Source organism: Leuciscus leuciscus (assembly GCF_965113295.1).
Source record: "Leuciscus leuciscus genome assembly, chromosome: 4".
Lineage (NCBI taxonomy): Eukaryota > Metazoa > Chordata > Actinopteri > Cypriniformes > Leuciscidae > Leuciscus > Leuciscus leuciscus.
The window spans coordinates 51,401,369-51,429,029 of NC_138728.1; the positions used below are offsets into that span (position 1 = coordinate 51,401,369).

A 27,661-nucleotide genomic window follows, 5' to 3' on the forward strand; every position below is an offset into this window, starting at 1 on the left:
ACAACGATGCTGAATCTTTAACACAAAATATCAGAGAATGCATTGTTTTATTAAATACCAGTGGTATTAAGTTATGGACGAATTCATCGTTCAAAACCCCGCGGAAAAGGAGGCGTATAGACCTCAAAACGTCAGGAGGTGGGCCCATACGTTGTTAAAGACGATTGGCCCACGTACGTGAGGGAGGCGTGAGTTTAGCCCTTTAAAATTGCGCGCCCCTCTTCCTCTCATCGCAGTCCGCCAGAGAGAAAGAAGACACGCCTCCTTCCCTCAAGGAAGCTCCGCTCGCTTTTTATTTTCCTTTTATTTCCAAGTCTTTTCTTAGAACTACTATAGTATAGTCTTCTGAAACCAACCCACAAAATCAACTTAAGGCTAAAGATAATCTTTGCTGAGTCTTCGCTCGCTTCAAGTCGCCACGGCAACCAGAACGCTGTGACCACGTGATCCCGGTGTCTTTACCCAACACAGACGAAAGCACCCAAGGAAGGCCGATCTTTCAAACAGAGTAACGTAGATCTTTTAAATTTGCAATCTGAAGGAAATGCTGTTTAAAGTGTCTAAATATTACTAAGAAACGTTGGGGTTTTGGTGGTGAATGACTAAAACTGTTTCTATCTCTCTCTCTAAATTCTCTTTCACACACACACAAACATACACGTTCATACACACACACACACATACTCTCACCCACGTGTGCCGAGATAAACACACTACCACGTGCTCACGGAGCGACACACCCACCTTACAAACGCTACCATCTCCATTCTCACACACACACACCTAAAATCATTCGTATCTCAACTTAGTTTCCTCTCGCCGAGTTTCCTCTCTCTCTCTCTCTCTCTCTCTCTCTCAAACCTTTTTATTTTGTTGTATTTCTGTATTACGATCGTTATATTGCTTGTTTTGTTTATGCATTTTTACTCCTGCGTGATTTTAAATGATTGTGTAATCGCTAGCTTGTTTAAATAAACTTTGTTAAATCATTTGAATTAAGTTTGCCTGTTTTGTTTCAAATTCTGAGTCCCTGATGAGTGCAGATTTTACCTTATAAGCTCTACGATTGGTTATTCTTAAAAGAAACCTAAAATTGTCTAAAACACGGAGATAATTATCTTCTTTGTGGCCACAAGAAAGTGTTATCTATCAGTGTTAAAGACGCCCGATTTCCGTTCATAAAGTATACATTCTGTCCGCTGGACGGCCAGTCTGCATGGTAAATGAACAAACTCAACTTCTACCTCAAATTCCCCCAAATTGAGTAAATGCTACCCGTCTCTATCAGTGATTATTACAAGTAATTGTGTAATCGCTGATACAAGCCGAGATTTTGACCTATTCCCTAATTTGAATAAATTAATTTATGGAAGCAACAGATGCATATTCACATTGATGAATATTACCGCTAATTTGAGCTAATTAATTCCCCAACACAAAGTCATTGTTGTTACATAAATATTGGTTTTTTGAATGCGGGCACTCTCATACTCAGTTTTGATGCAAATTGTGCAATTTGATATTCATGTGTGATTTTTGAAAGTTTAACGTTTTTGTGCGCGTTTGAATCTTGTAACGTTACCGAACAAGTATTGAATTACTGAATAAGTCGACTCGAAAAACTGATCAAAGGGCAAAAAGCCATAACCCACCAGTTAAGTCTGGTCGTGGAGAAAAACTGCAGTTAAGTTTACAGTATTGTTGCGAGTCCAAAATTAGAGGAAAATAAACATCTCTTTTACTTGACCGTACATGTAATTCTGTTTTAATACCTGTGTTGGAACAAAGGAGTCCATCAGGCATTGTTACCGGTACTTCTGTAAATCCCGAGAGCAAAGTAAGCTACTCCGGTCAGAAAGAATATTCTATTGCATGTCGCTAGCTACGACACATTACGGGTTAAACCACTGGCTTCGCTAACCAGCAAAAAAAACCCGCGTTATAGTTTCTGCACAGAACAGAAACAAAAGATCCGCCGTGATCTCTCAAGAATTTATTTGCAGTGTGATTTTTTTTGTGTGTTTGTAAAAGGCCTGCACGCGTGAAATTGCGATTGCTGAAGTCAATCCTACAGGCGTGTATTGTTCTCATGTTTTAAATTTACCACCTCGTGTCTTTGTTCCGCGTAAGCGCAACACTGCCACCGCGTGGTTGACGACGGGGTAAACACCCGTCGGCCATTTCCTTCCGCCTTGATTTTTGGTGATAAAAAATAAATAAATAAATTCGCGGTCGTAAGTATCTAAGACGCTGTTTAAATACATATTTGTATTTACAGCTCGCTAAGTTCGTTTAAAACAACCCTTGTATTTTGAACTGAGACATTTTATTGTGAATTTAGATTCCCAGAAAGGAAACCGGAAATTATAGAGTGTCTCAATCCAAAAGCACTGATAGTTCACCCGGAAGAGGACAGTGCCCCACGTGGCCACACCCCTCCAGGTCAACTATCCCTCTTCTCCTCGGGGTCACTATACCCTGCTGTGTTTTCCACTTTTAAATCTACATTGATGATTCTGTTTGGGTTTACTCCCGTTTTTAAATAATCATTTAATAACGACTTCAATGTTATAGTGATTATTTTATTTTGTTGTTGAAATCCTTCCATTTCTAAAAGAAAAAAATTTTTTTTTTTTTTTGTTATTTCCAATCATCATACCCCTGAGAAAGACAGAGCCCCCTAGTGGAAGCTCCCTGTCCAAGTCAGCTTTCTACAAATTTACTCTGTTGAATTTCATTCCATAGATGCTGATTTCGAATGATTAGTTTGTAATCATTACAAAATAACTTAAGTGTTGTTTGATTGTTATAAATAACCATTCGAATTCTCTGTTAAGGTACCCCAGGATTATTTGGATTTGATTTTAAGCCAATTTTGAATTAAAAGTTTAAGTGTGTCCAACAGTTAAGGCGAACCGACGAGAGGAAGAGCGCCCCCTAGAGGCTCTATTAAACCACTACAGTGGTCTACCGCACCGCTTCTCCTGTTTCCACCTACATCGAGAAACCGCTAACCTTCTTCTGTTTCACCTTTAACTGACAAGACCATACACCCTTTTAATTCGGTTTTTCCGTTTCAAGGTTGGTTTAATTTTACTTTTTTTTTTTCTTTTCTCTCTACGAAGTTTTATTTTGTTATTATTGTTTTACCACATAACCCATTTGGTGTAAGCAAGAAATCTTAATTCACTTTAAAGTCCCTTGTTTCACTCCATGTTGTGGCTTTTAAAGGCAAGAATCTCAGCACTTGCAGTGGACTAGGAAAGTCCCGGTTTGACCTCTGTGGGTGAGTCTCCCGACTGACGTTTCCGACACTGACCGTGCGGTGACCCTTGAGTTTCTCTTACCTCTGCCACGGGCGGCGGCACGCAGTGCGTGACCTCAGCAATCCGGTGCTTCGGAGTGTCAGCCATAAAAACCGACGCAAGAGTCAATTGTTGAGACCGCTGCGCAAACACTAGGCAGCCCCTGCCACCGTTCTGTGACGCACTCACCTTTGCATTGCGTTTGGTTGGTTGATATCTCCGGAACTACCAGGATTGTGTTAAAAGTCACCCTGTTTGAGGGGTCGTGTCCGTGAGCAGAGTAACGGAGAATCCAAGGTCACGGCGGCCAGGTGTTCGGGGCGCCAGGAAGGTTGACCGCGCTCAGGGAGGGCCGGCCGGGGCGACCTCCGTCCATTTCAGGCAAGACTAAATCATTTGAAAAAAAAAAAAAGAGAAAACTTTGCCTCCCAATATAAGCCACATAATCTTAAATATCTCCCCCAAGGCACATCCTTTGTGCTATTAGTGTCCAAATTACAGCTCAGATCAAAATCACTGATATTTTTGTTTTGTTTTTGTGTTCAATTTCTGTTTCTTCCTTCCCTTTGAATCCTCGCCTACTCGTGCCTTGCATGTTCTTTGGTAACTTGTTTTTCAGTGCACCAACGAGACCCCAGAAAGCTAAGTAATAGAGGGACAACTGAACAGTCTCTATTCCGGGTCCTAGGCTGACCCGCCTAACTGTCTAAAGTCAGTTAGCCCAAAGTTCTATAGACGGCCCACCGTCCTATAGTTTATTAGCTTCACGACACGATTGCATTGGCCCTTCTTGTGTGTGTGTGTGTTGTGTCTTCTCTCGCCTACAGTGAGTCAACATGTCGCGCTCACCCAGCCCTGCAGCTCACTGGAATAGCCTACAGGCGTGGTTGGCCGCCATGACCTCCGGTTGCCTATCCAAAGACTTCGGTGACCCAAAACTCCTGACCCAACAGGAACTGGACGCCAACGTGGACCAGATCATGTCCCAGGACCCCACGCAGGCCTACAGTTCAAAAGAATGGAGTCGCCTCATCGGGAGTCTCTCTCACTACCTGGTGTCCCAGGCACGGCTGCTGGAGGAGGACAAAGCCCAGCTGGAAAAGGACAAAGCCCAGCTGGAAAAGGACAAAGCCCAGCTGGAAAAGGACAAAGCCAAGCTGGAAAAGGACACCGCTGGACTAAAAACTCAGCTAAAGGAGGCCTGCAAACAAAAGGAGCTGGCACAACAACAACTGGACGAGCTACTTCTGGGAACTGAGGAGGAAACACACCCGGAACTACAACAGGAAGTGGAAAGACTACAACAGGAAGTGGAAGGACTACAACAGGAAGTGGAAAGATTACAGCAGGCCCTGGAGGACCTGCGTCTGGACACGGACAGGACAGTGGAGGCGGAGAAACAGACCACGGCTGCCCTAAATTCCAAGCTGCTACGTGGAGAGGATCTGCTAGCAAGAGCACGCACAGAATTAACGGACAGAGACGCTAGAGTCAAAGTGTGTGAAACATTTTTGCAGAAAGCCCGAGCTGAAATTGACGAGCTCATCCAACAAAGACATGAGCTTAAGGGCGAGCTGGACCTGGTCCACTGTGAACTCAAACATGTGTACGATCTACAAGATAAGCGGGAGGGGGAGACACACACCACCCCGTCTCTCCTTACCCGCGAACCTGCACTTCACAGCCGAACTCTTAAAGCTAAAGAAGAAGAGGAAAGCCCACGTCCTGACACTATCTCACCTGCGGGCCCCGTCCCGGAAAGACGAGCCACCAGTCACCGCACAGCCTCTAAAGAACTGGACAAGCTGGCAAGAAACATCCCTACATTCAACCCAAAACCAGCAGGCGGCAACGACGTGCACTCTTATTTAACCGATATTGAATTTCACTTGCAAACTGTGGACAATGTCACGACTTGGGACAAGTTATATCTCCTTCGGACCACGTCTGGGCGCATCGTGAGAAGTTTCCTGGATCGCCAGCCAGAATCCGTTAAAACGAACTATCCACAACTACGACAAGCCCTGATCCGTGAATTCTCTGATCCAGACTCGGACCAAGGCATCATTGCGGCAATGGACCTCAAACAAGCTCGTCTGGAAACACCGCAAGCCTACTACGAACGTCTGCGGCTCGCCTACTTCGGACCGAGGAATGAGGCACACATGGAAGAGGATGTGAGTTTCAAAACGCTTTTTCTGCGGAATCTCCACCCAAGTCAAAGTGCGCACCTGGGCGTTCTAGTCTGTCCACGGACCCTGTCAATTCAACAGTTACGTGACCTGGCCCACAAAGCGTACGTAAAACAAAAGACTGTGTCTGAAAAACCTGTAAAATACCCCACAGTGTGTGCCGTCGCTGCGCCCGGTCCAGAACTTGCCCTGGAGGGTGCACAGCCTGCCAACTACGAACCCGGCAACAAACAGTCCCGACCGTTCCAAGCCGGCAGAGGACAGCGAAACCGGGGGGGTGTCCGCCCAAGGCCGCAAAATGATCGCTTCAGTGGATCCTGGGACCGGCATCGCTTCCCCCACAACCAAAAAGGCGGAGGCAGCTGGGAAGCCGACCGCAACCCCAGAAGGGGCCGACCCCGATCTCCCCGAACCACAAGCCCAGATAAACGGCCAAGGGACCCATCTCGACATGACAACGGTAAAGTCAAAATGGAGCCCACACCCGACAGAAACAGTGCAGCCACGCCCGAAGAAGCAGAACTCATAAGAGCACTGAGAAATCTTGTCCAAAAGAAACCTCACAAGGAAGACAAAGATAAACCAGACACCGCATGACTAGCCCACAGGCCTGAAACCAATGCTCCTCACGCTGACAGCCCACCTGAAACTAGTGTTAAACTGAAACTCGCTGTCACATCACAAAATGACAGCTCCACTCACTCCCTCAAACTGACAGCCCCACAAAACACTGCTGTCAAACCAAAGACTGCTGAACTCGCTGTCACATCACAAAATGACAGCTCCACTCACTCCCTCAAACTGACAGCCCCGCAAAACACTGCTGTCAAAACAAAGACTGCTGAACTCGCTGTCACATCACAAAATGACAGCTCCACTCACTCCCTCAAACTGACAGCCCCGCAAAACACTGCTGTCAAACCAAAGACTATCGAACTCGCTGCTGCATCACCAAATGACAGCTCAACTCACTCCCTCCAGCTGACAACAACACTTCCGGCACAAGACTGCAGCAGCTCTCACAACAAAATGCCAGACAGCGCTGTCCTAGTAATCTGCACCAACAACGAGACACTAGAGACCTACCCCCACTGCTTGTCAATCAACACACAAGAGCCCATGCCACAACTCCTGGGCAACCTCATTGAGAGAGGAGTGGCACGAAAACTGTACTTAACCATCACCTTAGAAAAGGAAATGCAGCTCGAAGCCCTGGTGGACACAGGTTCTGACCTAACGCTAATTTCTGCTCAACTATTTCAAAAACTCAAGTGTGAAGCGCAAAGACAAAACCGAACTCTTAAATTCCACACTTGTGAGCTGAACGTGCAGTCATACAGCCAGAACGACATCCAGCTAAAGAACTTAGCTCCCATTCACCTGGCAATCGGTCCTATGAGCGTAGTCCACCCTGTGTATATTTCCCCTGTGAACACTTATCAATTTCTCATAGGCAAGGACCTGCTGGACCGTTTTGAACCCTTGTTGGACTTCAAGCATCTACAAATTTGGGCTCAGGTGCGCGAACCCCTCCCCCTCCAGCCGTACAAATCCATTGAGCCAGAATGCCAAGCCACAAGGATCGTGGAAATTCCCTCAGCCAGGCATGAGGATGAAATCCCCACAGCTGTTCAGGGTTCGAGTTCGCTACTCTGCACGTTCAGACCAACGCCAGACTCCGATAATTACTGCCCCCAGGTAAAAACTCCCCTGCAGCTGCAGGACGTAACCGCAACAGACATTATCCTGGCACTATGGGCAGACAACTCAGCTATAAGCTTGTCACTATTCAATGCCATTCTTGAAAAGACTCCAGACCTGCCCTACACCTGTAAACGCACCCGTTTCCCTTTGAACCCAGAACCAACCTCATTGACATCTGCCAAAGGGATCTGTGCCTTGAACTTGACATGGAATCACCGGCACTTGACCCATTACTTCCTGATCCTGGAAGACCCAGCTCACGACGTCTACATTGGAGCAGACATCTTGATTCGCCTCAAGGCTCATGTGGACATGTTTAATGAGGTTGTATGGGCTCCATTGATTTCACTGCCACCTGTTCCCATCAGTCATGACAATCTACTGTCAGGTCAGACCATCCCTGAAGTCTGCACCCTCATCAACGAACAAGGAACAGTTGTACCTGCTTACACGAAAGGCGTCGCCGTGCGCCTCAACCTGCGACAGGGCCAAACCCTAAACCACACACTGGCTTTCTTCCAACCTTCACCTGAATGTGTAGAACTCGGACTCACCCTCGAAGCCACACCCCTCACTGAAGTGTCATCTCGGGTAGTCTACATTCTGTTCAACAATTGCACAGCAGCTGACATCAGCATCCCCAAAGCCTACCGACTGGGATGGCTAGTCAGTAATGACTTTCATGACTTTGAACTGATACTACCCGTAATAGGGCCTATTCCACCTGCACTGATACCTGAGGGACATACTGACAATACATTGTTCACAGCACCCTTCCAATTCATTGCCATCACATCTGTCATGTCGGTAGCCAAACACCGTGTGTGCAGAACAGAGCTGACAGAGGATCAACACCTCACAGTGTACACAGTCTCCCACCAGCCCGTCAGTGAAGCTGACGCACCTGCCGTGCCGGTTGAAACCAACCCGACTGATGACAAACCAACAGAGGAACCATACCAAGGTTTCGAATTGCAAGTGCAACAAATTCTACAGGATGCTGATGCCCTTCAGGATGATGCAGACCGCCAAAGACTAAAACAAGTCCTATACAAGTTCAAAGAATCATTTGCGAAAGACTCTTTAGACTGTGGTCTGACGGACCTCCACACAGTGCGTATCCCCACGCACCCCGAGGCTCCGCCCACCTTTGTCAAGCAATACAAGATTCCCATCGCCTCACACGAACCGGTGCGGGAAATCATCGAATCAATGCTTGAGAAAAATGTCATTCGAGCCTGCAACAGCACATACTCTGCGCCACTATGGCCTGTTCTCAAGCCTAATGGAAAGTGGAGACCAACCATCGACTATCGCAAATTAAATCAACAGGTGCCATTGTCACGATGGGCCATGACTCAGCTGGAACAGGAAATCCCACAAATCAGAGGAGCCACCATCTTCTCTACACTCGATGTGGCCTCTGGATTCTGGACCATTCCAGTACACCCTGACGACCAACACAAGCTGGCATTCACGTTCGGCAACCGACAGTACACCTTCAACAGGTGTCCGTTCGGATATGCAAACTCACCAGCTGAATTCAACATATTCCTGAACAAAGCATGCCCAGACGCCAGGATGAGAGGTAACCTGATTTACGTCGACGATGTGCTTATGAAAAGCACGACGGTGGCAGACCACCTAAAAGAAATTGACTATGTTTTAAACCAGTTATCTGCTGCCGGCGCCAAAATAGCCCTCCACAAGGGACAATGGTGTAAAAGCAAGGTCAATTACGTTGGCTTGCTCATTGGACCACATGGCATTGAACCACAATCAAACCGTATTCATGCCATTCAAAACATCAAGCCTCCCACTAACGTCTCAGAACTTCGAAGCTTTCTGGGAGTTTGCAACTACTCCCGACAGTTCATCGAAAACTACTCAGACATCGCCAGGCCTCTAACGACCTTATTGAAAAAGGACTGCCCTTTCGTCTGGTCAGATGCTCAAGAACACGCTATGGTAGAACTAAAAAGACATTTATGCACAGCTCCATGCCTTGCTTACCCTGATCCACAGAAAGAATTCCACCTGGAAGCTGGGTTTTCAAACCAATGTCTCAGTGCTGGCCTATACCAACAACATGACCAAGACAAGAAGGTAGTCGCATATGCCAGCAAGACACTTCTCCCTCCAGAATGTAAATTCTCAGACTGCGAAAAAGCTTTGCTCTGTACAGTGTGGGCAATTCAGCGCTTCTCCAACTACATTGGTGCACAAAAAGTCATCATAGAAACATGCCACCAGCCCGTCATGTTCCTCAATAGCCAGCGAATCCGCGACGGCGTTGTCACTAATTCACGCATTGCTACATGGCTAATGGCTCTCCAAGGACGAAACGTCGAGGCAAGATATGCACAAAACCACAAATCCGCTCTAGGTAACGGCTTGGCGGCCTGTCAAAACTGCTCTGACAACTCTCCTGCCGCAACGCTGAACACACCTGAGCCCCAAGAACCACCACTGACCTGCCACAGGTACTTTGACAAGAATGCGTGCGAAGGCATGCCCACAGCCTACGTGGACGGATGCTCCTACAACAGCGAGGGCATCCTAAAAGCAGGTGCAGGGGTACTGTGGGTGAACGACCACCCATGCCCACCACAACACTTCAAGCTAGGCCCCAAGTCATCACAGTATGCAGAAATCGCAGCAATTCTCATAACTCTGCAAATCGCAGCATCAAACAACATCAAAGAACTTCTCATCTGCACAGACTCTAACTATGCCAGACTCAGTTTTGTATGCCATCTCCAGACCTGGAAACAGAATGGTTTCAAAACTGCTAACAACAAGCCTGTAAAACACCAACACCTGTTCCAGGAATGTGATGACATCACAACGACACACGATCTCGCCGTGTACTGGAAAAAGGTAAAAGGACACTCCAAACTCCCAGGCCAAGACAAAGACTTCAATGACCACACTGACGCCCTCGCAAAAGCGGGCGCCCTACACGGTGAACCGTGGAATTCCCCGAAACCCTCACCCACCCCCGATGTAGCAGTGCTAACCCGAAGCAAGAAACCATCACCTGCTACTGCACCTGCTTCGCAGATGCTGTCACTAACCCCACAAATTTCAAACAACGACCTTGCTGAAATGCAAGCCTCAGACACTGCCATAAAGACTATGATTCTCCACCTCAAAGACCCCTCCCCCAACCCAATCGCACCGTCTGACACCACTGATAACTCAGATCTCAGACACTTACACAACAGCAGACACATGCTGCGTGTGCGGGACGACATTTTATGGTTTGTCACCGATGACACCACTTCGCCCAAGCTTGTCGTGCCCCGATGTCAAAGGGGGGAGATGATAAACCACGCCCACAACGCACCTTACGCGGGGCACCACGGTACCAGAGCCACGTATGAGACACTTAGACAAGTGGCATACTGGCCAGGTATGCAGCAGGATGTGGCAGAGTATGTGAGAGAATGCCTGGTCTGTTGCCAGTTTCACCCAACAAACCTGACTCACAGAGCCCCGTTGCAACGCAGAGGAATCACATTTCCCTGGTCAGATCTCCAAATTGATTGGGTGGGACCGCTGCCCAGATCGAGCAGAGGTAACAAATACTTTCTCACGGTGGTGTGTCAGTTTACCAAGTGGGTAGAGTGTTTGCCAGCACCTAACGACACCGCCCAAACAACGGCATATCTCCTGATGAACCACATCTTCTCCCGATTCGGGTTGCCACTGAAAGTCAATTCAGATCGAGGCACCCATTTCACCGCAGAGATCATGCAAAAGATCTGGAGAATTCTAGGGGTACAAGCCAAACTTCACATCAGTCACCATCCGATCTCATCCGGACAGGTAGAAAGGTCTAACCGAACGGTGGTCGCCATGTTGAGAAAATATGTGTCGGCTAACCAGAAAGACTGGGATGTGAAACTTCCCCTGGTGCTGATGGCTATCCGAGCCACACCACAGGAATCCACCAGAGTGGCTCCATTTGAACTCATGACTGGGAGGCAGATGACTCTGCCCTTACACCTGTTGTACCAACCAGGAGACAACAACCTCGTCACTGCCTACACCACGTCCCAATATCTGGACGAGCTCCATAGACACTTGAAAACAACTTTCGCTTTCGCTCAGCAACACCTGAAGACCAGCGCTGAAGGCCAGAAAGCCTTTTACGACAAAAAGGCATCGCACCAAGAACTCAGTGTGGGCGACAAAGTCCTGTACTACAGTTTCGCCTTGCCACCCAAGCAACTGTCAAAAAAGTTTCTGCCTCACTGGACTGGACCACATGAAATTGTGAACAAACTCTCTCCTGTAGCATACCAGATCCAGCTTAAACGGGGACCAAGAGAACCCGTTCTCAAATGGGTCCACCGAAATCAAATTAAAAGATATGTGGCCCGTAGTAGGGACAGACAAGAAGAGGCCAACACGAACTAAACTCAACCGCCGTCCCTACAGGAAAGAAGACTGTCCCATCCCCCGGGACAACCCTTGCTGATCTGTGCCTTCTTTCTTTCCCCTTCTCATCCACACCTCTCTCTCTCTTGCCTGTAACAGGATGCTGCTGTGGATTGCCATCATGTGCTTTCAGTCGACCAGAGGCCAGCCACCACCCGATGTCATCTCACCGGGGCCAGCCTCGGGAATCGTGTTGAGAGAACAGCCTGGGCTGCTTATCACAAATTGCCGCACACACACACAGAAAGTGTACGTGCGACTCGACCCCCGAAACGTCTACCGTGCGCACTACCCGAGGTCCGCCACCCACTACAGTTGGGCGGGTGCCAGATGGACAGAAACCGCCCTCGACCATGCTGAAGCTGACATCGTCCACATGCTGAACCAACTTGAAAAGGTGACTCTCACCCAGGCCGAACTGAGTGGACACAACAGACGGTCCAAAAGGTTCCTCGGAGCCCTACTCGGAGCCGCTGCAGCTGTGGGCACGCTGTTCAACATCGGTATGTCTAGCGTCAATGCCGTGAACATCGCCACGGTACGAAGACATGTGACAGAAATCCAGACGGAACTCCCACAGCTGAAAGACCAACTCACCACACAAAGCGCATCCCTAACCACCATAGGCAAAACACTGAGAGGTACAGTCACCATCCTTAACACACATAGCGTCATGTTGAACCAAACTTTGAACTCAATGAGACAGATGTTCACAGTCTTCCAGAATGACTTTGCCCAAACCCAGTTGGTCACCGCATTGATGTCCGACATGCTCAGAGAAGTGAGCTCCTCCATGGACAACCTAGCCATGGGAAGGATCCCGCCTTACCTAATACCCCTGAGTCTCGTACAAACCGTGCTGGCTTCCGCCACCACCGCACCCACGGATCCGATACAAACCCATCTCGCCTACTCTTTAGGTAGCGCCATTCCCCTGTACGTTGACCCGGCACAGCGGGAGGTTGGCTTCCTCCTCAATCTGCCAATCATCGAATCAAGCCGAATCTACCGTCTTAAAGACATTGTCAACATCGGATTCTGGCAACGGGACACTCAGTTTAAAGTACGGACTCCCGACGTGGTAGCGTACCATGACAGCGACCCACAACTGTACCTAGCACCTAACCTACACATGTGCACCCGCACGAAAGACATTCACTATCTCTGTCCAAGCAAACCTTTCCTCAGAGATAACACCGATGGGATCTGCGGCCTCCAACAACTAGCCAACGACGCACGTTGTCCGGCCGATGCGAAACCTCGCAACCAGGTCACCGAGACGCAAGCTGAGATCGTAGGAAACCGATGGCTCGTGAACACTCCAGTACGGTCAGCGACACTGACCTATGACCAACACGACACTGCTACACGTGTCAACCTGCTCAACCAAAGCATGTGGATTCAAGTCCCACGAGGAGCCATCCTCCACCTAGATGACCTGGCCTTGTACCACCTCCCAAGTGAAGAGTACCAAGCCGAGCTAGAAATTCCGTCGTTCTTCAAGAACCGCAATTTCACTCTAGATCCCGAACTGGAAGATTGGATTGAAAAGGGGGGGCCACAAGTTATCGACATAGCTCCCCTGGACTCAGCCCTTCAAGCATTGTCCCGACTACCCATTCTGAACACTTCACCTGTGGTACAAACATGGACAGCAGCTGATACCGCACTGTGCATTACCAGCATCCTCGGACACGCCCTAGCTTTGGGTTTGGCCTATATCCTGTACAGAAGGATCAACGCAATTCGAACCTCCACAGCCAAGCTCACAGAGGCAGTCTCCGTCGGCTTCAGGAGAAACCTCCGGAAGGATGACTCCCCACTAGAGCAAGCTGAAGACCTCATCGAGCTCACGCTGCAGTCCTAAGCAACACCCGTGTGCAGCCTCCGCCCATCCATGCACCTGCCATCTGACCGTTGTTACCGTGATGACTCGACTAGGCCCATACACGCCCGGTCGACTCATCAAAAGGGGGAATGTAACGGAGAGCAGATCACCAGTTGCATGGTGATTAAATCAAATTAATTAATTCAGTCTAAATCTACAAAACCCCTGTCTCGCTCTGACTCAAGCTATTCTCACATTCCAAGAACTCTCATTTACGACACCTCTGCTGTTTTGAGATTGCTCTACGCAAGACGTGCAGCCCAAACGGCGCCGAAAAATGGTGTAAATCATTGACTATCTCTCACTCTACATGATCTCTTACGTCTAAACCAACAGAGACCGTCTGTTTATGGCCGGGAGAGCCTCACGCTGACCAATGAGAGCGATCCCGAAAGCACTCCCCCCTAGGGAGTCCCTCGGACACTGATTTACACATAGACACTAATTAACTCTTCACAACAATAAAACAGTGTTTTAGAGACCAGATGCCCAAAACATGCGTTCTGTGCCTAATACATCAATTCAAGGACTCAAACGCACGTACACACATTTACACCCTCACCCTCCCCGGCTCGGAAAGCCAAAAGTTCAACGCATGGTGTGAACTCTGTTTGACATCACACACACACACACACACACACACACACACACAGAAATACACGCAGGTCCACCACGTGGGACTCAAATCCTTGTATGAAATATTTTAAATGTATTTTCTTGATGTGTGTCTGATCCCCTGTCCCAAATATTATGCCTATGTAGTTTGTTGGCCTGTAATCACTCTGTGGTGTCCACAATTACAAGAAATGATGTACCTCCTTGATTTCAGATATTAGAACTGTCATTCGCGGTATTGCCGTGTTCCACGAACAACAACGATGCTGAATCTTTAACACAAAATATCAGAGAATGCATTGTTTTATTAAATACCAGTGGTATTAAGTTATGGACGAATTCATCGTTCAAAACCCCGCGGAAAAGGAGGCGTATAGACCTCAAAACGTCAGGAGGTGGGCCCATACGTTGTTAAAGACGATTGGCCCACGTACGTGAGGGAGGCGTGAGTTTAGCCCTTTAAAATTGCGCGCCCCTCTTCCTCTCATCGCAGTCCGCCAGAGAGAAAGAAGACACGCCTCCTTCCCTCAAGGAAGCTCCGCTCGCTTTTTATTTTCCTTTTATTTCCAAGTCTTTTCTTAGAACTACTATAGTATAGTCTTCTGAAACCAACCCACAAAATCAACTTAAGGCTAAAGATAATCTTTGCTGAGTCTTCGCTCGCTTCAAGTCGCCACGGCAACCAGAACGCTGTGACCACGTGATCCCGGTGTCTTTACCCAACACAGACGAAAGCACCCAAGGAAGGCCGATCTTTCAAACAGAGTAACGTAGATCTTTTAAATTTGCAATCTGAAGGAAATGCTGTTTAAAGTGTCTAAATATTACTAAGAAACGTTGGGGTTTTGGTGGTGAATGACTAAAACTGTTTCTATCTCTCTCTCTAAATTCTCTTTCACACACACACAAACATACACGTTCATACACACACACACACATACTCTCACCCACGTGTGCCGAGATAAACACACTACCACGTGCTCACGGAGCGACACACCCACCTTACAAACGCTACCATCTCCATTCTCACACACACACACCTAAAATCATTCGTATCTCAACTTAGTTTCCTCTCGCCGAGTTTCCTCTCTCTCTCTCTCTCTCTCTCTCTCTCAAACCTTTTTATTTTGTTGTATTTCTGTATTACGATCGTTATATTGCTTGTTTTGTTTATGCATTTTTACTCCTGCGTGATTTTAAATGATTGTGTAATCGCTAGCTTGTTTAAATAAACTTTGTTAAATCATTTGAATTAAGTTTGCCTGTTTTGTTTCAAATTCTGAGTCCCTGATGAGTGCAGATTTTACCTTATAAGCTCTACGATTGGTTATTCTTAAAAGAAACCTAAAATTGTCTAAAACACGGAGATAATTATCTTCTTTGTGGCCACAAGAAAGTGTTATCTATCAGTGTTAAAGACGCCCGATTTCCGTTCATAAAGTATACATTCTGTCCGCTGGACGGCCAGTCTGCATGGTAAATGAACAAACTCAACTTCTACCTCAAATTCCCCCAAATTGAGTAAATGCTACCCGTCTCTATCAGTGATTATTACAAGTAATTGTGTAATCGCTGATACAAGCCGAGATTTTGACCTATTCCCTAATTTGAATAAATTAATTTATGGAAGCAACAGATGCATATTCACATTGATGAATATTACCGCTAATTTGAGCTAATTAATTCCCCAACACAAAGTCATTGTTGTTACAGCCGTCGCATCATCCAAGTGGATGCTGCACACTGGTGGTGGTTGAGGAGAGATCCCTGATATGATTGTAAAGCGCTTTGGGTGTACAGTAGTACATATGAAAGCGCTATATAAATGCCTAAAAAAAAAAAAAAAATGTTAAACTGGTGGTGCCAGATTAAAATGTATGTTAAGAAATGAGATTGGAGTAAAAACATGAACTAAGCCTAATATCGTATATGTACGTATGTATATTAAGGTAGGGTGACCATATTCCAGGTCATGTCCGGCCGGGATTTCGAGATCGCCCAAAATATCCGCGATTCGGCTTTTGCTTTCTCGTCGCCATTCATTTTGTTTACATGTACACCTTTTGATTCAGTAGTACTGAATTAATTCCGATTGGTTAATCTGAATGTAGTGTTTACATGAACGCTAAACAAGTGATCGGTTGATGTGCGTGTAAGCATTGCTAAGAAAATTCCTGTGTTTTCGTCTCGATCGGGATCCGTGTGAATCAGAATGCATGACCTGCAAAGCTGGCACGTACGTGTCAGTGTCAAATAACGTAATAATGTAAACATAATGAATGGTGACTGTAGAAAGCAAAAGCCGAATCCCGGGCATTTTGGGCGATCTCGAAATCCTGGCCAGATATGTCCTGGTTAAACAGGACGTATGGTCACCCTAATTAAGGCGAGACACTACAGGTGAATAGGGAAAGAATTTTAACTAGCAGATATCACCACGAAACTTTCCCAGTTGATTACCTACATTAAGATGAGAAAAAAAATGTATTACAAGTTTTCTGTAATTTAATGTTTAAATATGCAAATTAGGCAATATCTAATTAAATATGCACTAATTTGCATATATTTAAAAAAACGAAATCTGAGTATTGGATAAAGTCAGGTTAATTTATTTTTTTTTCATTTTGTTCACATATTAGATGGGGAAAAAATTAGAGAGGGATTTATGGATATCTACTTCTGTTATCCTGTAAATCAGAATATACTGTCAATAGAGCTGGTAAGTCCCGCCCCCTTCGCTAACCCCGCTGGACCTCTAGGTTGAAAAATCGTCAATGCAAGTGAATGGGAGAAAATAATTATTTTCTGGTCCCGTTTGAATTGTGCCATGAATGTGAACATATGTTGTCTGTGAATTTTTTATATAATCTTTCGTGTGAAGAATGCTACAATTTAGCGGGTAGAAGTTTGATACGGTTAGACTTTGTGTGAGAGCACTTTGTGGACTACAACTCTTCGCTGCTTTCGACGCGTTTGAAACGTCACCACCATTTGCACACGGACACTAGCTCACGGATCCCGCTAAACATGGCTGTGTCTTTGGTGCACTTCACCACCTTCTTTCAGGGAGAGGACAAAATCGTTGAGGTTGGCGAAAACCACGGGTAAGTCATTTTTATGGGGTGACGTCACATAGGCGACATGTAGTCTTTCTCGTTATGTCTTTTCCACAACTGCTAGCCGAAGAATCATACCATATACTGTCAAACTCGTAACATGAAAGATTATATAAAAAATTCACAGACAACATATGTTCACATTCATGGCACAATTCAAACGGGAACAGAAAATAATTATTTTCTCCCATTTAGTTGCATTGACGATTTTTCAACCTAGAGGTCCAGCAGGGTTTTACGGAAGGGCGGGACTTACCAGCTCTATAGCCTTAAAAAAATGATTTTCGCCATGTTTTTTGGAATAAAATGTTATATAAATCAGGCTAGGAATAATATATTTACAAATCCCTCTGTAAATGTCTTCGAAATATAACTAGGTACAAGACTGGAAAGTATGGTGTATATAGGTGCTACTGAAGTGGAGATTTCAGACTTGGAGTATGAGAGAAAAGTCATTTTGAGAAAACGGGCTTAAAACCACAAGTCTGAAAGAAGACGTTATTGAAGACAAATATCCAAAAATCTCAAAATTGAGAAAAACGCCTCGGTTACGACTGTAACCTCGGTTCCCTGAAGAGGGAACGAGCGTTGCGTCGAAAAGCTGACGCTATGGGAACGCTTTGCGTGATGACGTCTTGAAGCACATGTAAAATCAGTCCAATGGTGTGGCGGAACGTCAGAGGCGGGTGACGTCACGTACCAGGAAGCTATAAAAGCCGGCCCGAAACAGAAAACGAAAGCTTCGTAAAGTCTGAAGTCGCGCTGACAGGCATGAAGGAGATATGGCAAGGCGACGCAACGCTCGTTCCCTCTTCAGGGAACCGAGGTTACAGTCGTAACCGAGGCGTTCCCTTTCAAGGGAACTCCCGTTGCGTCGAAAAGCTGACGCTATGAGAACGTCTATACCAACGCCTCCATAGCTACAAATGTCTGTCCTGTGTGTAATCATGTGAGCAGCACTAAGAAGACAAAACATGAGACCCTAGAGTAGAGTCTAAATCCAGAGAGTAGAACCTGACGAAGGTGTGCGGTGAGGACCAGCCTGCCGCATCACAGACGTCCTGTAACGATACTCCTGATATAAGGGCCTTAGAGGCCGCCATATTCCTAGTAGAGAGCGACCGGACAGCCAAAGGAGAAGGCTGTCCAGCCGCCTCATAAGCCAGTGAGATAGTCTCAACCACCCACTTGCTCATCCTTTGCTTAGACACTGGACCTCCCTTGTTAGGGGAGCAAAAGTCACTTTTACGCCACAGGGCAGCTCTGTGGACATACGCGTCTAACGCCCGAACAGGGGAAAGCAAATTATTCGCCTCCTGGTCCGATTTCGAAAGGGAGGAGGACCTCCAAGTGCCACGAAGGAAACGAGATACCAAGGGGTCTTTCCCCACAGACATTCCACCCAAAGGACTGTGGTAAGCACCTATGGCCGCCACATAGACCTTTAAAGTGGACGGGGTCAGACCTGCAGTGAACCGTTCCTGCAGGAACTCCAGCACTGTACCAATTGGGCAGTGGACTGGGTCCAACCGACGGTCACTACACCAAGAAGTGAATACTCTCCACTTCAGGGCATAAAGTTTCCTCGTGGAGGGAGCTCTGGACTGTAGAATGGTCTCAACAACCTCGGTTGAGAGACCTGACTCTATGAGCTGGGCCCCCTCAGAGGCCAAGCCCACAGGTTCCACAGTTCTGGCCGAGGGTGAAATATCGAGCCCTCTGCCTGGGACAGAAGGTCCCTCCTGACGGGTAACTCCAGAGGATGCCCGTCGAGGAGGAACACAAGATCGGGAAACCATACTCTGCCCGGCCAGCGCAGGGCTATAAAAAGCAGGCAAACCCGGTCCCTGCGAACTCTTTCCAGAACTCCCGGGAGCAGAGTAACTGGGGGAAAGGCGTACAGACGTAGCCTCGGCCACGTCTGTACCATAGCATCCAGTCCCAGAGGAGCTGGATGCGTGAAGGAGAACCAAAGTGGACAGTGAGACGTCTCTCGAGACGCAAACAGATCCACTTATAATTTCCATATCAGCTCCACCACCTCGGGGGTGGAGCCACCATTCCCCGGGCCTCGGCCCCTGTCTCGACAGAGTGTCTGCTCCTATATTCTGGACCCCGGGGATGTAGGCTGCCTTGAGTGACAGCAACTTCCCCTGGGACCACAAGAGGATATGGCATGCCAGCGCAAACCCCCTTGATATAGGCGACTACCGACGTGTTGTCCGTATGTACTACACATGGTGTCCCCTGAGACCTGTGATAAAGCTCCTCAGAGCCCGGAAGACAGCTAACATCTCTAGGCTATAGAATGCCAGGAACGATGATGGTCTTCCCACAGACCTTGAGATGAGCGACCCTCAGGATCGCTCCCCAACCCGTGAGGGAAGCATCCGTCGTTAGCAGTTTGCGACGACAAGGAGCTCCCAGCACTGGGCCCTGGGACAGGAACCAAGGTTTCTTCCACATAACCAAGGCACGTAGGCATCACCGCGTGACCTTGATTGTGCGAAATGGGTTGCCCCTCGGGGAAAAACCCTCTGGTCCTGAGCCACCACTGCAGGGGCCTCATGTGCAGCAGTCCAAAAGGTATCCCGTTGGAAGCTGCTGCCATGAGACCCAACAGTCTCTGGAACTGTTTGACAGTGAGTAGCTGGCCTAGTTTTACACTTCTCACAGCTGCCAGGATGGAATCGAAGCGTGGCGATGACAGGCGCGCCTGCATCGACACTGAATCCCAAACCACGCCTAAAAAAGTGGTCCTCTAAAATGGAGAAAGCACACTCTTCTTGGCGTTCAGCCGTAACCCCAACTCTTTCATATGGGCGAGAACAACATCTCGATGTTGAACCGCCAACTAATGCGACTGAGCTAAAATCAACCAATCGTCGATGTAGTTCGTGATGCGAATACCCCGGAGGCGCAGAGGCGCCAGAGCTGCATCCACGCATTTGGTGAAAGTGCGGGGTGATAAAGCCAGGCCGAATGGAAGAACTCGATATTGGTATGCTTTGCCCCCGAAAGCAAACCTCAGGAACTTCCAATGACACGGACGGATGGAAATATGCGTCCTTGAGGTCTATCGTGACAAACCAGTCCTCGGACCTGATCTGTGGCACGATTTGTCTCAAGGTTAACATTTTGAACTTGAGCTGCATGTACTCGTACAGAACTCGAAGATCTAAAATGGGACGCAATCCCCCGTCCTTTTTTGGAACTATGAAGTACCGGTTGTAAAACCCGGTTTCCCTGTTGGAGGGGGGTACATATTCTATGGCCCCTTTCTCTAACAGAGTGTTTACTTCCTGTTCCATAACCAGAACCTGCTCGGGGCCCACCACTGTGGGCAGGACCCCCATAAACCGCGGTGGGCGTTAATAGAATTGTATCTAATACCCTTTTTCCACGGTCTGCAGGACCCAACGAGAAACATTTGACAGTAGCTTCCACACTGTCAAAGATTCTACTAGAGGTACCAGTCTCTCGAGACTGGTTTCTGGATTTTGTTGCTGTTGAGTAGTCGGTTCGTCGCCCTGTAACGGCGCACCGGCAGGGAACGACCAAACAGACTGCTCCAGCACCCTCCTCAGAGGGGGCGGGCATCCCGAGGCCACTACGTTTCCGGGTGGACCTTGAGATATGTGCTCGCCGGAGACCGCTGCGCCCTGTAACACCGGAGGCGGCAGGGTTGGCAGAACGGTCCCCTGAGGGCACCGAAGAGAGACGGCACCGTATTTTTCTCCTGCTGTTGAGTAGTCGGTTCGTCGCCCTGTAACGGCGCACCGGCAGGGAACGACCAAACAGACTGCTCTAGCACCCTCCTCAGAGGGGGCGGGCATCCCGAGGCCACTACGTTTCCGGGTGGACCTTGAGATATGTGCTCGCCGGAGACCGCTGCGCCCTGTAACACCAGAGGTGGCAGGGTTGGCAGAACGGTCCCCTGAGGGCACCGAAGAGAGACGGGCACCGTGAAAAGAGGTGTTAACCGCTCTGCTTCGGGGGGACTACCCTCATTTGTCCTGAGCCCTCAGACATCAGGACTTTTTCCCAGCAGCCTTCTTGGCGGTAATAACGGTCCACAGATCCGTTTTACCCCTCGAAGACTGCTGGGTTTGAGAGCGCCCTCCGTGTCCCCGAGATTTTTGTGGGGGAGCACGAGAGGACACACTCTGTTTTTGAGTGGCACGATGTTCAGCGCTCTTTTTAGAGGAGTGAGGCTGCTCCCGCTCAGCAGCCTCAATGAAAGAACGGCGGGGGAGAAGTTTTTGTAATGCAGCTGCCTGTTTAGCAGCTTCCTGAGATTTAGCTACCGCACTGTTTACTGCATCACCAAATAAACCAACAGTGGAAACCGGAGCATCTAAGAGAACGTGCTTTTCTTTCTCTTTTATATCGCTCAAATTGAGCCACAGATGCCTCTCAGTGGCCACCAGGGCTGCCATAGACCGCCCGATTGATTTAGCGGTCTCCTTGGTGGCCCTGAGAGACAGATCTGTGGCTCTGCGTAGTTCAGCCACTGTGTCAGGACCAATTCCCCCGCCCTCCTCTAAATCCCCCAATAATTCTGCCTGATAGGCTTGCATAATAGACATCGTATGCAGACACGCTGCAGCTTGACCAGCGGCTGCATACGATTTATGAACCAGAGATGATGTGAATTTTACTGGCTTAGAGGGAAGTGAAGGAGCTTTCAGGGAAGATGCCGTTGCTGGAGAGAGATAGCTCGCAAGCGTCTCCTCCACCTTCGGCATCTCCCCATAACCATATTCTTTATATTTGTGAATGGAAGAATAGTGGGATGTTTGTGGTGCATACACTCTGTATGAAATCGGTTTTCCCCACGATTTCGACACCTCGGTGTGGAGATCGGGGAAAAACGGAAGGCTTCTTCGCTGAGGCTGTGTACGAGATGGCAGGAAGCGTTCGTCGAGCTTACTTTTCGAACGAACGTCCTGCCTATCCTCTGGCCACTCAATAGATAGTCTGTCAACTGCTCTAGTAATAACATCGAGCAGTTCCTCAAACGCATGAGACTGAGGTGGCGAATCCTCAGACTCAGCTTCAATACTCACAACATCCAACTCCTCAGAGCTGGACAGTTGCAGTATTGGTGCCTCTATCGGGGGGGAAGAAACCGCAATGCGTGCTTCCACACCCTGATGAGAGGCACTGGATCTGTCAGATTGATGCTGAGATAAGGCAGAGCCCGTCTCAACATCCACTGACAGATCCATTTGCGAACCCCAGGTCTGAGATCGCCGCCGAGCCTCAGCCGCGGCGGGACCCGAGCCCTCGGGAACGCGATCGGGATTGAACCGAGCCAAGCGGGATCGGAGCGTGCGCAATGGAAGCGCGTCGCAATGCACACAGTCACCACCCTCGAGTGCTGACTGGGCATGCTCCTCACCCAAACAAACAACACAAAGAGTGTGAGTATCACCTCCCGTTAAATAACGCGGGCAGGGATGGACACACACTCTAAACTGCTGCTTGCTCGCCATACTGAATATATATATATAATATAGACAGACAACACCAAATAACAAGGACAGATTCAACACAGAGCGCAACTGAAGACTCAGAAAGCTTTCGTTTTCTGTTTCGGGCCGGCTTTTATAGCTTCCTGGTACGTGACGTCACCCGCCTCTGACGTTCCGCCACACCATTGGACTGATTTTACATGTGCTTCAAGACGTCATCACGCAAAGCGTTCCCATAGCGTCAGCTTTTCGACGCAACGGGAGTTCCCTTGAAAGGGAACTGTTTTTGCCTGCCGTGTCTCGCCTTAATAGACAGAAACATGTTGAAATGTGAACTAGACTGGTAGGCAACCTTTCAGTGCTAAATACATGTCCGACACGAGAATGTTTTTATATTCTATAATAAAACACAGCATGATAAAAGTAGGCTAGTATGATTGTATACTATGGTAAATATTATAATGTTTAGAAACTGTGTTTACTGTTAAATACTGTGTTTGTGGATATCTGCTCAAACGTAGATGTATATTATGGTAACAATAATTAGTTTAATAGTTTTGAGCGACTTGATCGCTTGTTCTCTGCACGCATTTGAAAAGCAAAATGCGCCAAACAGTAGGCTTCATTTTTTTTACTCCAAATGTTTATTTTTCGTTATGACATTATGAAATGAGATTGAAGTAACATATGAAAATCAATATATTTTTCTCTAGTGCAGTGTTACTGAAGTGTTCCTTTTTAACGATTTATAGGCTATTGTTATTATTATTTTATGCAGCACAGCACATAGCCAAACAAGGCACAACAAATCTGGTGTTCATTTTATATATATATATATATATATATATATATATATATATATATATACATACACAATGGGGCAAAAAAGTATTGTCAGCCACCAATTGTGCAAGTTCTCCCACTTAAAAAGATGAGAAAATCCAGAAAATCACATTGTTAGGATTTATAATGAAATTATTTACAAATTATGGTGGAAAATAAGTATTTGGTCACCTACAAACAAGCAAGATTTCTGGCTCTCACAGACCTGTGTAGGGAACTTTTTCCTTTTTCAAAGCAGAGACCAGGAGACGTTGGGATTGCGTTCAAACAGAAGTTATTCTTTATTGAGAACTTCGCTGAGCGTGGCTGCAGTCATCCAACAATCTAATCTAAAGTAACTTTACATTGTATCTTATAGGCATTTTAGGAGGAGGGACTTTTGGGGGTGGAGACCTTCCCTTTACAAAGTATGCAAATACAATATAGGCGTCAGCTCGTTACCAGAATTTCCGCAGCTCTGATCTCATCAGCATAACAGTGATCCAATCAGCCTGACTAGATCGCCCATACATTAACATTATCATAGAGACAAAAACGCAGCTGTACATTGAGCTTAATGGTCAGGAAATGCATAAAGACAAAGGGTGAGGGTGAGAGTCTCAGCAATTGACTCATTTAGAGAACAGGAAAAACAGGTCTGGTAGGAATCTCTTGCTGGAAACTCAATAATCATCTTAAATCAGTCTACTAAACTTTCTCAGTTTATATACCATTGCAGTGGAAACCTAAATTAAACACTTAATAAATTTGTAATCCTACACCTGTAACTTCTTCTTTAAGAGGCTCCTCTGTCCACCACTCGTTACCTGTATTAATGGCACCTGTTTGAACTTATCAGTATAAAATACACCTGTCCACAACCTCAAACAGTCACACTCCAAACTCCACTATGGCCAAGACCAAAGAGCTGTCAAAGGACACCAGAAACAAAATTGTAGACTTGCACCAGGCTGGGAAGACTGAATCTGCAATAGGTAAGCAGCTTGGTGTGAAGTAATCAACTGTGGGAGTAATTAGTAGTAAATGGAAGACATACAAGACCACTGATAATATCCCTCGATCTGGGGCTCCACGCAAGATCTCACCCCGTAGGGTCAAAATGATCACAAGAACGGTGAGCAAAAATCCCAGAACCACACGGGGGGGACCTAGTGAATGACCTGCAGAGAGCTGGGACCAAAGTAACAAAGGCTACCATCAGTAACACACTATGCCGCCAGGAACTCAAATCCTGCAGTGCCAGACGTGTCCCCCTGCTTAAAGGTAGGGTAGGTAATCCTTTTTCTAAAAAAAACACATTCCAAATTTGTTTAAACTGTCTTTATATACCAATACATAATTAAAATGTAAGTACTCTGAAAAAGAAAATATAAAAATCGAGTGACTGTAGACCTTTTAATCTGCAATAAACACAGCTCATTATTTCCATTCACTCCCACCCCCTCCCTTCTGAGCTCCTTCCAAAGCCACGCCCCCAAAACACATGAACGCGCGACGCCAAACGCTCAGGCTCAGCTGGAACAAGACGCATTTATTACCTGAGACGAGTGGAGAGGAAGGAGCGCAGTACATACAGTGACATCATGTCAGAATCACATGTAATAAAATACCTAACTTTATCACTATGAATATAAACAAATAAGATTTCTTTTAGTACTCACTATCAAGCTAGCATATCGATAATGGTAAAGTTTCATTCGGTAACGAGCTATATTTATAAGGCAAAACTAAAAACAGGTTGCATTGATACACGTTTTTCCATTACCATCAGTTACACTGTGATGAAGGTGAATTTCGTGTAAGATTCATAACATATACGGTGTTTTGCATGTAAGAGTTTCCATGATGAAAACATTGTTGACTCTAATGAAGACTAACGTACACTCCGAGTCCGGAGACATACCGCATCGTCGGTTCGAGGACAGGTCCGGGGTTGAGGGCGAAGCAGAGGAGGTCGTTCAAGAGTGCGGGCAGGGTCCGAGGAAGTAGTTTTTGTCTTGTTTGCCTTCGCTGACTGCATGCAGGTGCTTTGAGCTGAATATTTCCGGGAACGGTGACATGTGATGAGTGCACGCAGGGCAGCGCGCGCAGTGGGGCTCGGGCACGAGACATGAAGGCATCTGATTGGTTCTTTACATTCGCACCGAATGGCAGTGATTGGTCAGAGTTTTTACTGTCCTGCAGCTGCTACAGAGGTCTGATTTTTTTCATTCCTTTTTCTAAACACATAATGTATTGACTACTATCAGGATGGAAGGACCATTTCACCCAGTATAAAAAAAAGTGTTTCTGAACAGGATTACCTACCCTACCTTTAAGCCAGTACATGTCCAGGCCCGTCTGAAGTTTGCTAGAGAGCATTTGGATGATCCAGAAGAGGATTGGGAGAATGTCATATGGTCAGATGAAACCAAAATAGAACTTTTTGGTAAAAATTCAACTCGTCGTGTTTGGAGGAGAAAGAATGCTGAGTTGGATCCAAAAAACACCATACCTACTGTGAAGCATGGGGGTGGAAACATCATGCTTTGGGGCTGTTTTTCTGCAAAGGGACCAGGACGACTGATCCGTGTAAAGAAAAGAATGAATGGGGCCATGTATCGTGAGATTTTGAGTGAAAACCTCCTTCCATCAGCAAGGGCATTGAAGATGAAACGTGGCTGGGTCTTTCAGCATGACAATGATCCCAAACACACCACCCGGGCAACGAAGGAGTGGCTTCGTAAGAAGCATTTCAAGGTCCTGGAGTGGCCTAGCCAGTCTCCAGATCTCAACTCCATAGAAAATCTTTGGAGGGAGTTGAAAATCCGTGTTGCCCAGCGACAGCCCCGAAACATCACTGCTCTAGAGGAGATCTGGATGGAGGAATGGGACAAAATAACAGCAACAGTGTGTGAAAACCTTGTGAAGACTTACAGAAAACGTTTGACCTCTGTCATTGCCAACAAAGGGTATATAACAAAGTATTGAGAAACTTTTGTTACTAACCAAATACTTATTTTCCACCATAATTTGCAAATAAATTCATTTTTATCATTTTGTCTCTCATAGTTGAAGTGTACCTATGCTGAAAATTACAGGCCTCTCTCATCTTTTTAAGTGGGATAACTTGCACAATTGGTGGCTGACTAAATACTTTTTTTCCCCACTATATAATGAACACCAGGTTTGTTGTGCCTTGTAGGCATAAGCTATGTGCTGTGCAGCAATATATATATATATATATTTGTGTGTGTGTGTGTGTGTTTTCTGTACATTTTAACCTGAAAAATCTAAAATGTATTCCCCAAATCGTGCAGCCCTATAGTTTCTCTTGATATCAACATGTTCGCAGCGTTTTGTTTTCTTTTCAGGGACCAGATGCTCCACTGAGGAGTCCTGCTGACTTCAACATTCACATAAGTCTCTGTACATGAACATGGTAAAGTGGAAAATCAAACATCATGGAAATGAAAGGTATGTAACTATGTTTCAGGAATGGCACAAAGGTGTGTGACTTTTTAAGTCTCTGTCTTTAGTTCAGTGTGTTAAATAATGTGCTTTTTGTGTATCTTTGGATTATGTTGTGTTGTAAATAAATCCAAACAATCAAAAAAGCCATTCTTTTTTTAAATCTCCTCATTCTTTGTGCAAGGTTGCTCAGAATGACAGGGCCTGGTAGTTCCTAATAGGGCCATTAGGGGAGGGTCTTTGTCTTTCTCAGGGGTGAAAAACCATACATATTCAGGATGTTTACACCTCTTCGCATAAAGCTTTCTCACACAAAACATGTCTTACCAATTTTAAATCAATATATTGTCTTATCTGAATGAGCAGTCAGGATGATTTTCACATAGTTTTGAAGAAATTATTCTAGGCTATGCCATACAATTTTCAAAAGTCTTGTGAAGAAATGATCAATATGGGTTTCATAACCTTATTTCAGTGACAATTGTTTTTTGTTTTTTCACAAACCACACATAAATGTCATTATCTCAAAACTACAAACTTTTACATACATGCTGCTGATATATTATTGTAGCAGAGTTTGTGCTTAATACAGTGTAATCAGACTTCAGCCATGAAAATGTCACAA

The 27,661-nt window shown here is 46.5% G+C and overlaps 2 protein-coding genes across 4 annotated transcripts in view; both read right to left on the reverse strand.

Annotated features, from left to right (window-relative positions):
• ttll1 (tubulin tyrosine ligase-like family, member 1) overlaps positions 1-27,661 on the reverse strand; it is a 301,517-nt gene that overhangs the window by 209,353 nt on the left and 64,503 nt on the right. The gene's annotated exons all lie outside the window — the stretch shown is intronic.
• LOC309496971 (protein NLRC3-like) overlaps positions 1-27,661 on the reverse strand; it is a 316,482-nt gene that overhangs the window by 76,782 nt on the left and 212,039 nt on the right. The window lies entirely within an intron of this gene.